The following is a 10,216-nucleotide window of genomic DNA, read 5'->3' on the forward strand; positions in this document are numbered from 1 at the left end:
AGTGTTGATGGTGGCTCTGAGCAAATACACCATACGGACAAAAGTATTGGGACACCGGCTCATTCATTGTCTCTTCTGAAATCAAGGGTATTAAAGAGCTGATTCTGCTTCTGTTGGAGTAACTGTCTCTACTGTCCAGAGAAGAAGACTTTCTACTAGATTGTGACAGAGCATTGCTGTGAGGATTTGATTGCATTCAGTGACAAGAGTGATAATGAGGTCAGGATGTTGGATTATGATCACCACCCACCTCATCATCCCCAACGCCCCAACTCATCCTATTTAAAAGTGCTGGATGGAGCTCCTCCACCATCATTCCAGAGGATCTACAGGAACTAGACAAGCTGTGTGTGTGTGTGTGTGCATTTGCACATGTGTGGCAGCAAAGGGTGAAACTTAAAGCAGCTGAATGCATTTATTAATTTATTCATTTATTCATTCATTTCTTTGGGGACAGTTTTTTAACAAGCAGGTAAACATAGACATTATACCACTTTACTGGGATTTTACACACTCTATAGTCCTGATCCTGACTGGGTTTCATTAGTAGAAATCTAGTGAGAAATATCTTCTGTGGCTGAGAAGTTTAACACGGACTAATAGAGAAGACATCTGCGCTTTAACAGTGGAGATGAATACAGGCCACAGCTTGGCAAGAGACAGAGAACTGCTTATTAATGGTTTCTAATTAGACCTAATTAATAACCAGATATTAAATAATGAACCAATAATAAGTGTCAGTGATCCCAAACACCAACGCAGAGGCCTTTAAAAGGACTGCAGAAATACCCAGATCCATTTCACCCAACACTGTTGAATCAAACACTGCACTGTGACAGGGAGGAGCGCACCGTCTCCAGACAAAGCTCCTGCCTTTACCATTACATGGGCGTGATTTAGCCACAATAGGCTCACCACACACACACACACACACACACACACACACACACACACACACACACACACACACACACACACATTCAGTAGGCCATTTAAGGAGGAACAGGCTCCGCAGACATTAGGCCACATGCATTTTTCTCCATTGAGCACACCCTCAGCCAAACCGAGCTGCAGTGCAGTTTCCTCCAAATCAACTCCACCTCAAAATACAAACAGCCGACCATCAGCCAGACTGAGTTCCTGGAGGGAGCCTGCGAGATTATCATAAAATACTGTATGTGGAGTATGACCTCCTACAGCCCGAAGGAAGTGATGAAAGAATGGGGAAAAGCACAGATTAAAATTGAGCACAGAGCAAATAACAACTTGCCCAGATTTCCTCATAAAGAGTCCCTAAAAGGCGCTGTGACGGACACCGCGAAACCTCAGAGGTTAGTGCTGCGGTTTCACTGACACACCAAGCTGTGGCCAAAGCCTTCCACTACCTGCAACGTAATATATAAAAATAGCAAACAGTGGCTGTGAGATCAGCTAAACCACCTCCGCTGCACTACGTCTGTCCTATGTGCTGCTTCTGGGTGATTTCATGTGGAAGTGGTGACGTGAAGAACTCTGATGACCCGATTCCAGTGGTTTCTGTGGAGGGCTGGATCTACATATTAGGCAGTGAGTGAACAGGCAGTTCCTGAAGGTGATGAAGGAAAAGGAAAGGACAAGCGTAAGAATCTGAGACACTAAACTGTGATGTTCTAGACGATGACTGGGTCAGAACGCTCCAAGCTCGCTTTCTCTCGCCCTCTCTCTCCAAGCTTGCCCTCTCTCTCCAAGCTCGCTTTCTCTCGCCCTCTCTCTCCAAGCTCTCTCCAAGCTTGCCCTCTCTCTCCAAGCTCTCGCCCTCTCTCGGCCTCTCTCTCCAAGCTCTTGCTCTCTCCCGGCCTCTCTCTCCAAGCTCTCGCTCTCTCTCGGCCTCTCTCTCCAAGCTCTCGCCCTCTCTCGGCCTCTCTCTCCAAGCTCTTGCTCTCTCCCGGCCTCTCTCTCCAAGCTCTCGCTCTCTCTCGGCCTCTCTCTCCAAGCTCTCGCCCTCTCTCGGCCTCTCTCTCCAAGCTCTTGCTCTCTCCCGGCCTCTCTCTCCAAGCTCTCGCTCTCTCTCGGCCTCTCTCTCCAAGCTCTCGCTCTCTCCAAGCTCTCGCTCTCTCTCGGCCTCTCTCTCCAAGCTCTCGCTCTCTCCAAGCTCTCGCTCTCTCTCGGCCTCTCTCTCCAAGCTCTCGCTCTCTCCAAGCTCTCGCTCTCTCTCGGCCTCTCTCTCCAAGCTCTCGCTCTCTCTCGGCCTCTCTCTCCAAGCTCTCGCTCTCTCCAAGCTCTCGCTCTCTCCAAGCTCTTGCTCTCTCCCGGCCTCTCTCTCCAAGCTCTTGCTCTCTCCCGGCCTCTCTCTCCAAGCTCTCGCTCTCTCCAAGCTCTCGCTCTCTCCGCCACTTCAGTGTGATGCTGGCCGACACTGCATCGGTATCCGCGCCAATAATGGCACTTACACACAGTATCAGTATCGGCAATAGAGAGCACAGATACCATAAAGCTTACATAGAACATTTTGGTTTGCAGACTTTATCAAACTTTTAAACAGCCGTAAACCGCCAGTCATACATAGCTATTACAATTAAACAGACTTTTAATGAACGTTTTCTTTCCCTGTGTTTTTTTTTTGGTTCTAAAACCAAAAGTTGAGTTTAAGCAGCTTGTTTTAAAGCCACAGACTGAAGTTTGGTATCTTTAGAGACGAGTCCTCTAAAATGTGAATTTTAAACACTACATAAAAAACTGTTTGGTCGAGCTTAGCAAAGATCATGCTTCTCTACTTGCTAACTGCACTGTGGCGATTTTCATTGTTTCATAGCTCTGAAACTCTTCAGATGTGCAGCTACTCAACCAGTACCTGCTGTATCAGGATTTATAGCAGTCAGAGTTGGTATCGGTACTTGGTATCGGCAGATATGGCAGAGAATCTGGTATCGGTATCTGTATCGGAAAGGAAAAAGTGGTATCGGTGCATCCCTAATGGGCAGCAGTTCAAAAAGAGGCGGTGGAGGCATGCGTCAGTCCCCAACCTCCCAGTGTCGGGGGAGAGTAGTAACAATGGGCACCCAAGGCTCACTAATGCTCATGGAGGTCCCATCTCACATCTGCTGGTGCCAGATACCACCAGACGCCTTCTGAGATCTAGTTTGGGTGGTGTGATGGAGACTCACAATATTAGGCTATATATGGCTGATTGGTGAACTAATGTCCTGTAGTGTTACAGGTGGTGAATGGGACTGTGCTGCTTCAGGGTGGTCTAATGTAGAAGTGTACACACACACACACACACACACACACACACACACACACACACACACACACACACACACAGTTAATGAGCTATTCTCAGCTATAAGCCTGGCTGATTCCACACACACACCATAAACAGACTTGTTGGACAAGTTTTCAGGAGACCTGCAAGTGGATCTTCCTCGTCTGGATGATGCATCTCTGTATTTGTTCTCGTGTGACACAGCTGACCAGTTCTACTGGCTGTGAGGTGAGGTGCGGTGCGGTGGCTCTCCTCTGGTATATATGATGAATCATGTCTGTATTATCTTTAATAGTGTACTCTATCATTCTTAAACAGCTTAATATTAACGACTGGGTGGCTTAAAACACTTATAACAGCCCACATTTCCACACGAAGAGTCCCTAGAAAGGTGCTGTGAAGGACACTGTGAAACCTCAGCCTTTAAAACATATGAGGTTAGTGCTGAGGCTGCGCTGAACACCGAGCTGTGGCCGAGGCCTTACACTACCGGCTATAGTGAGGATGCTCTGCACTCCTGCGCAGGACGCTTTAGGCACCTAATAACTTTAATAATTATTATTTCAGGTATTTCTAACATCTATAAGAGAGTTTAGACAGTAAAGAGTCCAGATTACATGAGGAGATGGCTAAAAGATTCATGTAGAGCTGGGTAGTGTGACATTATTTTATCGTAGGTGATAAATGTAGTACTATAAGCTTTCCTAATCATATGGAGGAGACTGTTAGTGTAATACACACTGATCAGCTGCAGGGTTCATTACTAACAGTGTGATTAGACTGGGTTCATTAGATGAAGAGCAGCAGATGTTAATAGAGTATAAATCACTGTATTCAGTACAGAGAGGATCTGAATAGTAGTTTATAAGAATCTGATACTGATCAGTGTTCAGTCAGGGATGTATTGTGATATTGTGACAGCTCATTGTGATTGTGATAGGGATGTCTGCGTCAAACCAGCTGCCACCTACCGGTCCAACCAGCAGGCCCCCCCACCCACCACCACCACCCTTAGCAGACCAGCGGCTCACCTGCCTACCACTGCTACCTGTTTAGTGACCATGTTCAAACCTAAAAAGAAAAATGTAATTGGTGTAGCACAACAGATAACACCACTACCTGCCACTGAGCTACCTCACCATGTGGGAGACTGGGGTTCGATTCCCGGTCTGGGTGACTGTTTAAATAGTTCTGATCAGAGGAGGACGGGTCGGGTCCCTCTTTGTTCTGTCTTTTATTAATTACTAATTATGTAAAGCTGCTTTGTGACGACAACAGTTGTAAAAGGCCATGCAAATAAATCTGACTTGACCTGGTAGATCTAGTATTTTTACCATATCGGTCAGGCCTAGCTTCATACTTTCTGTATGAGCGCTGATATTGTATTTATTCTAATATCGATAATATTATAATCTAATATTCTGGGGTTCGATTCCCGGTCTGGGTGACTGTGCTGCGCTACACCAATAACACTAACGCTACACTGACCCTCCTCTGTAATACGAGTTACCTTGTAAGTCGCTCTGGATAAGAGCATCAGCTAAATGCTGTAAATGTAAATGTAAATGTAAATATCAGTGTTTTACTGAGTAAATAAACACTTTTAAGATGTCAGCTTTTAACTGGCATCTAAATGTTTTACAGCACTGTATTAAAACAGATGCCTGTGTTATCTTTAATTCTATAGTCTTAAAGCTTAAGCAGCAGAACATGGACAACTGTGGAAGTTAAAATACTGGAGGAGCAAAAACAACAACAACAACAACAATAATAATAACAACAACAACAATAACAACAACAATAACAATAATAACAATAACAACAACAACAACAATAACAACAATAATAACAATAATAACAAAGAGGGAGTTAAAGAGTTAAATTAGAGGGACAGCTGTGCAAAATAAAGTAAACTGGAGGAACAACTGGGTGAGTTAAAATCCACCGAGGGGCAGAAGCGAGACTCCGACCTGCCCGGCTGTCAGTGGCTGTCAGTGGCTGTCAGTGGCTGGAGATCTCCGCAGCCTCAGCGGCTCTGCTGCTGTAGCCGTTAGCTAGCTGGCTAAAGAGAAATGTGGACTAACACAGGAAACATGACCCAAACAGGCCGTCCTGCGGCTCAAAGATCCCCCTCCATGACACACCCTCCCACAAACTGCTGTCCTTCAACACACCCCGACATGAACACCACTACAGCCGCGCTCTGGAGCCCCTCGGCCAGCTACCCCCCTGGCAGGGCGAGCTAAGCTAAGCTAAGCTAAGCTAAGCTAAGCTAAGCTAAGCTAACCGGGCAGCAGCTGGTAAAACAGGCAGCTCGGCTAGCAGCTAGCAGCTACCTGCGGCTAACGGGCTAGCTAGCTAACTAACTCCTGACTATCCGCTTCTGCTCCTTCAATAAACCTGAAGTTCTGAACCGCACAGCCTCACACACTCCTACACAACGGCCCGAAACGACCTGAGCACCGAGCCCGGCCCGGCCCGGCCCGGGTCAGAGCGCTCGGGTTCTGATCCTCAGCGGGAAAAGAAGCGTAACTTACTTGGTTCAGGAGTTTGCGCTGCGGGGACGGAGCGCCTGTCAGCGGGGCAGCCTCTGCTTCTCCCCCGATGGAAACACACACAGCTCCGGCTGGCGACCTACTGACTCGTTACCGAATCGATTCGCTTCGAGTGGCTCTTTTTTTCAGTAAATCCGTCAAACCGATGAGTCAGATGAATCGATTTATCTGTATCGGGTGTGAAGGCGAGAGGACGGCCACGGGTAAAACGCGTCAACGTGTGATTTAATGCAAAACATAAAAAAAAGACATTTATATTAATTATATAAAACAAAATAATCATCTTAGACTTTTAGTATGAAAATAAACAAAAAATCACCAGGAGCTTTATCTAGCTACATCTGCAGATGATCATTGTTGTTATTGTTATTATTGTTGTTGTTAGCTACTATTATTACTCTTATGATGATGATGATTATTATTATTATTATTATTATTATTATTATTATTGGTGGTGGTGATGTTGTTTTTGTTGTTTTTGGTGGTGGTTGTGATGGTGGTGTTGTTTGTCATTATTGTTACTGTTATTGTTGTTGTTGTTGAAATGCTCATTATCACCATTGCTGTTGTTGTTATTATCACTCTTATGATGATGATGATTATTATTATTATTGGTGGTGGTGGTGGTGGTGGTAGTGGTGGGGTTTTTCATAACTGTTGTTGATATTATGGGTGGTATTATTTTATGGTATTATTATTATTATTATTATTATTATTATTATTGTATATGTTACAGATATTATATATTATTGGTGGTGGTGGTGTTTGTCATCATTGTTATTGTTATTATTATTATTGTTGTTGTAATTCTCATTGTCATGATTGCTGTTGTTGTTATTATTACTCTCATGATGATGATGAGTATTATTATTGTTGTTTTTGTTGTTGTTTTTGTTGTTGTTTTTGTTGTTGGTGGTTGTGATGTTTGTCATAATTGTTGCTGTTGTTGATATCAACGATGGTATTATTATTATTATTATGGTATTATTTTTATTATCATTGTTATTATTTGATATATTATAGATATTCTATATTATTGTTGTTCATGTTGGTGGTGTTGGTGGTGTTTGTCATCATTGTTATTGTTATTGTTATTATTGTTGTTGTAATTCTCATTGTCATGATTGCTGTTGTTGTTATTATTCCTCTTATGATGATGATGATGATGATGAGTATTATTATTGTTTTTGTTGTTGTTGTTGTTGTTATTATTGTTGTTGTTGAAATGCTCATTATCACCATTGCTGTTGTTGTTATTATCACTCTTATGATGATGATTATTATTATTATTGTTGTTGTTGTTGGTGGTGGTGGTAGTGGTGGGGTTTGTCATAACTGTTGTTGATATCATGGGTGGTATTATTTTATGGTATTATTATTATTATTATTATTATTGTATATGTTACAGATATTATATATTATTGGTGGTGGTGGTGTTTGTCATCATTGTTATTGTTATTATTGTTGTTGTAATTCTCATTGTCATGATTGCTGTTGTTGTTATTATTACTCTCATGATGATGATGAGTATTATTATTGTTGTTTTTGTTGTTGGTGGTTGTGATGTTTGTCATAATTGTTGCTGTTGTTGATATCAACAATGGTATTATTATTATTATTATTATTATGGTATTATTTTTATTATCATTGTTATTATTTTATATATTATAGATATTCTATATTATTGTTGTTAATGTTGGTGGTGTTTGTCATCATTGTTACTGTTATTGTTGTAATTCTCATTATCAGAATTGCTGTTGTTGTTATTACTCTTATGATGATGATGATAATTATTATTGTTGTTGGTGGTGGTGGTTGTGTTTGTCATAATTGTAAATACTGTAAATGTACTGTTGTTGTTTTTTGTTTTTTTGTAATTATTGTTAATCGAATATTGAATAGAATTATTCAATCAATCTGTAGAATCACAGACCAGCTCGAAGGAATCGATTCAGGCAACTGAATCGAACACGCCCCTCGGTTATGACGGTTCCGTCCAAAGCCTTGAAAACTGATTTCATTGGACGTTAAAGTTCTGTCAGCACAATTCTGGGCGCTGATTGGACACGGTGCTGTGCTTGGTTACGGTTACCATGCTCTGCTAAGCGTCTGTCGTTCTCCAGGTGTAGTAAAAGGAGGAGAGCATGGAGCTGCATTTACTGCTGTTCATCACAGTCAATGAGGAAGTTAGATGTAAATGTGGGAAACTCAGGTTACAACACGTGTGTGTGTGTGTGTGTGTGTGTGTGTGTGTGTGTGTGTGTGAAATCCTCTGAGGATCAAACACAACATTGTATTAGTTTATATAACATTTATTTGTATTTATTCTAATCTTCTATGCTGTTTTTTTTACAAACAAGGTACACTTACACTGATCAGCCATAACATTAGTACCACTGACAGCTGAAGTGAAGCATACTGATGATCTGGGTCCAGTGTCTCCTGTCTGTCGAGGGTGGATCTACATATTAGGCAGCGAGTGGACAGTCAGTTCTTGAAGGTGATGAAGAAGAGGAGTTGAAGCAGGAAAAATGGACGAGCGTAAGAATCTGAGACACTTTGACAAGAACCGAACTGTTCGGCTGCAGCGGTCAGTAGCTACCAAAACTGCTCAACTGGTGAAGCTGTGGACACCCAAGGCTCATTGGTGTTCATGGAGGCCCCACCTCACAACATCTTGTTCTTGGTGCCAGATACCACAGGACACATTCAGAGGTCTTGTGGAGCCCATGCCTTGATGGAGAGCAGTTTGGGTGGCATGAGGGGACCTACAGAACATTAGGCAGGTGGTTTTAATGTTTTGGCTGATCAACGTCTTTAGCAGCAGTTGGCAGGAGTATGTAAACATGCAGTGTGCAGTTCACATGTCTCAGAGGAAGACTACGCTCAGAGCCGGCCCAAGGCATGCTCAAATTACACGGCCGCTTAGGGCCCCAAATCCAGCAGGGGGGCCCCCAAGAGCACCAAGATATCATGATAAAAATATATATATATATATATATTTTTTTTTTTTTTTTAAATAACATTTGAATAATAAAATGAAATGGTATCACACAGGTAAAAGCAATTTTTATATTAATTCATTTTCATAGTTGGCTCAATAAAGGTCAATAAAGGCCCGGGCGCTTCAGCATATTGCCCCATAAAGGCTTGGGCCGGCCCTGGGGTCCTTGATAGTTTCAGGAAATAGTGTCTTTTCCTATACCTTGATAGAAAACTCAGTACAACCTAAATAATCATTGTTCTGAAGGACAGGAAAAATAAAGGTTCCCAAGATGAATGGAATTAAGGTCTCTGTCTTTACAGTATGAGGTTGGTCCGGTTAGTCTTCCACGGCCTCCCACACACAGCACCAGCTGGAACCATCACTCTTACCTCTATCTCCGGCTATCTCTCCAATGCATCCTGAATTCCATACCTCAGACGTAAGATTAACCAGGTCAGCCTGGCAGTGCATGAGGCCCGGGTCATCCTGTGGTCACTGCCTCCTCCAAAAGAGAACAGAGGAGGAAGGAAATGGGAGGCAACAGATTTTGACAAAGGTTAAAAAAGGTCATTTAATAATACCTCACCTCTGAAGCTATGCTCTCACTGCACATCTCTGTGTTTTCCCTGCTCCAGCACATCCCCGGATCACAGATTGTGGGCCCAGGCTAGGCCTGACCTGATTCTTTCCAGCTATAGGACTGAGATTAGTCCAACACTGTATAGAACCCATCACTTACTGTATTTGCATGACAGTGAAGATGCTTAACCTCTCAAACTCCACAGGACCACCAGATATCCCAGATCTGCCTTCCCCACTTCTGTATAATAGCTCAGGCAGTCAGATTGGGGGGTTCGGTGGGAAATTGAGCTTCACTGTAGAGTAACTGACCCATTCAGGTTTAGTTACAGTGGCGGCGAATGATGTAAAAGTCTACGATCCTTTAAGGACCTTAAGAGGTTCCTCCACAGTCTCAAACTGAAGAACCTCCAAAAGTTCCTCAAGCATCGTAGACTTTTACACCTTTGAACACCGCAGCCAAGACATGTTTCCTGTTCAAGCTGTAGCTAAAAACTAATGGAGGCTTATAACCATCTATAGAGATGCAGCAGTAAGCTACAGCAGGTGCCACGCAACCATGACCAAGTATATATACACTGATCAGCCATAACATTAAAACTCTAATATTGTGCAGCTCAGACCTTTTGAGGTGTGGACTCCACAAGACCTCTGAAGGTGTCCTGCTGTGGTATCTGAAGCACCAAGACCAACATCAGCAGCAGATCCTTAAAGTCCTGTAAGTTGTGAGGTGGGACCTCCATAAGCGTCAATGAGTCTTAGGAAGCCATCTTTAGTTTGAGACTGTGGAGGAACCTCTTATGATCCTTTGAACCTTTTTCTTCTGAAAACCTTTTTTTAAGGTTCCTCAAA

The 10,216-nt window shown here is 42.9% G+C and overlaps 1 protein-coding gene across 4 annotated transcripts in view; it reads right to left on the reverse strand.

Moving 5' to 3' along the window:
• rabgap1l (RAB GTPase activating protein 1-like) overlaps positions 1-5,956 on the reverse strand; it is a 140,947-nt gene extending 134,991 nt beyond the window's left edge. For 2 of the 4 annotated variants that reach the window (XM_072659747.1, XM_072659748.1), the window contains exon 1: positions 5,782-5,947. The gene's annotated coding sequence lies outside the window, so the exon portion shown is untranslated. Of the gene's footprint in view, positions 1-5,781 lie in introns of all 4 variants that reach the window. The other 2 variants (XM_072659746.1, XM_072659749.1) reach the window with 2 other exon arrangements.
• Between the last annotated feature and the right edge of the window lie 4,260 nt (positions 5,957-10,216).

This window comes from Salminus brasiliensis, chromosome 17 (genome assembly GCF_030463535.1).
Source record: "Salminus brasiliensis chromosome 17, fSalBra1.hap2, whole genome shotgun sequence".
NCBI lineage: Eukaryota > Metazoa > Chordata > Actinopteri > Characiformes > Bryconidae > Salminus > Salminus brasiliensis.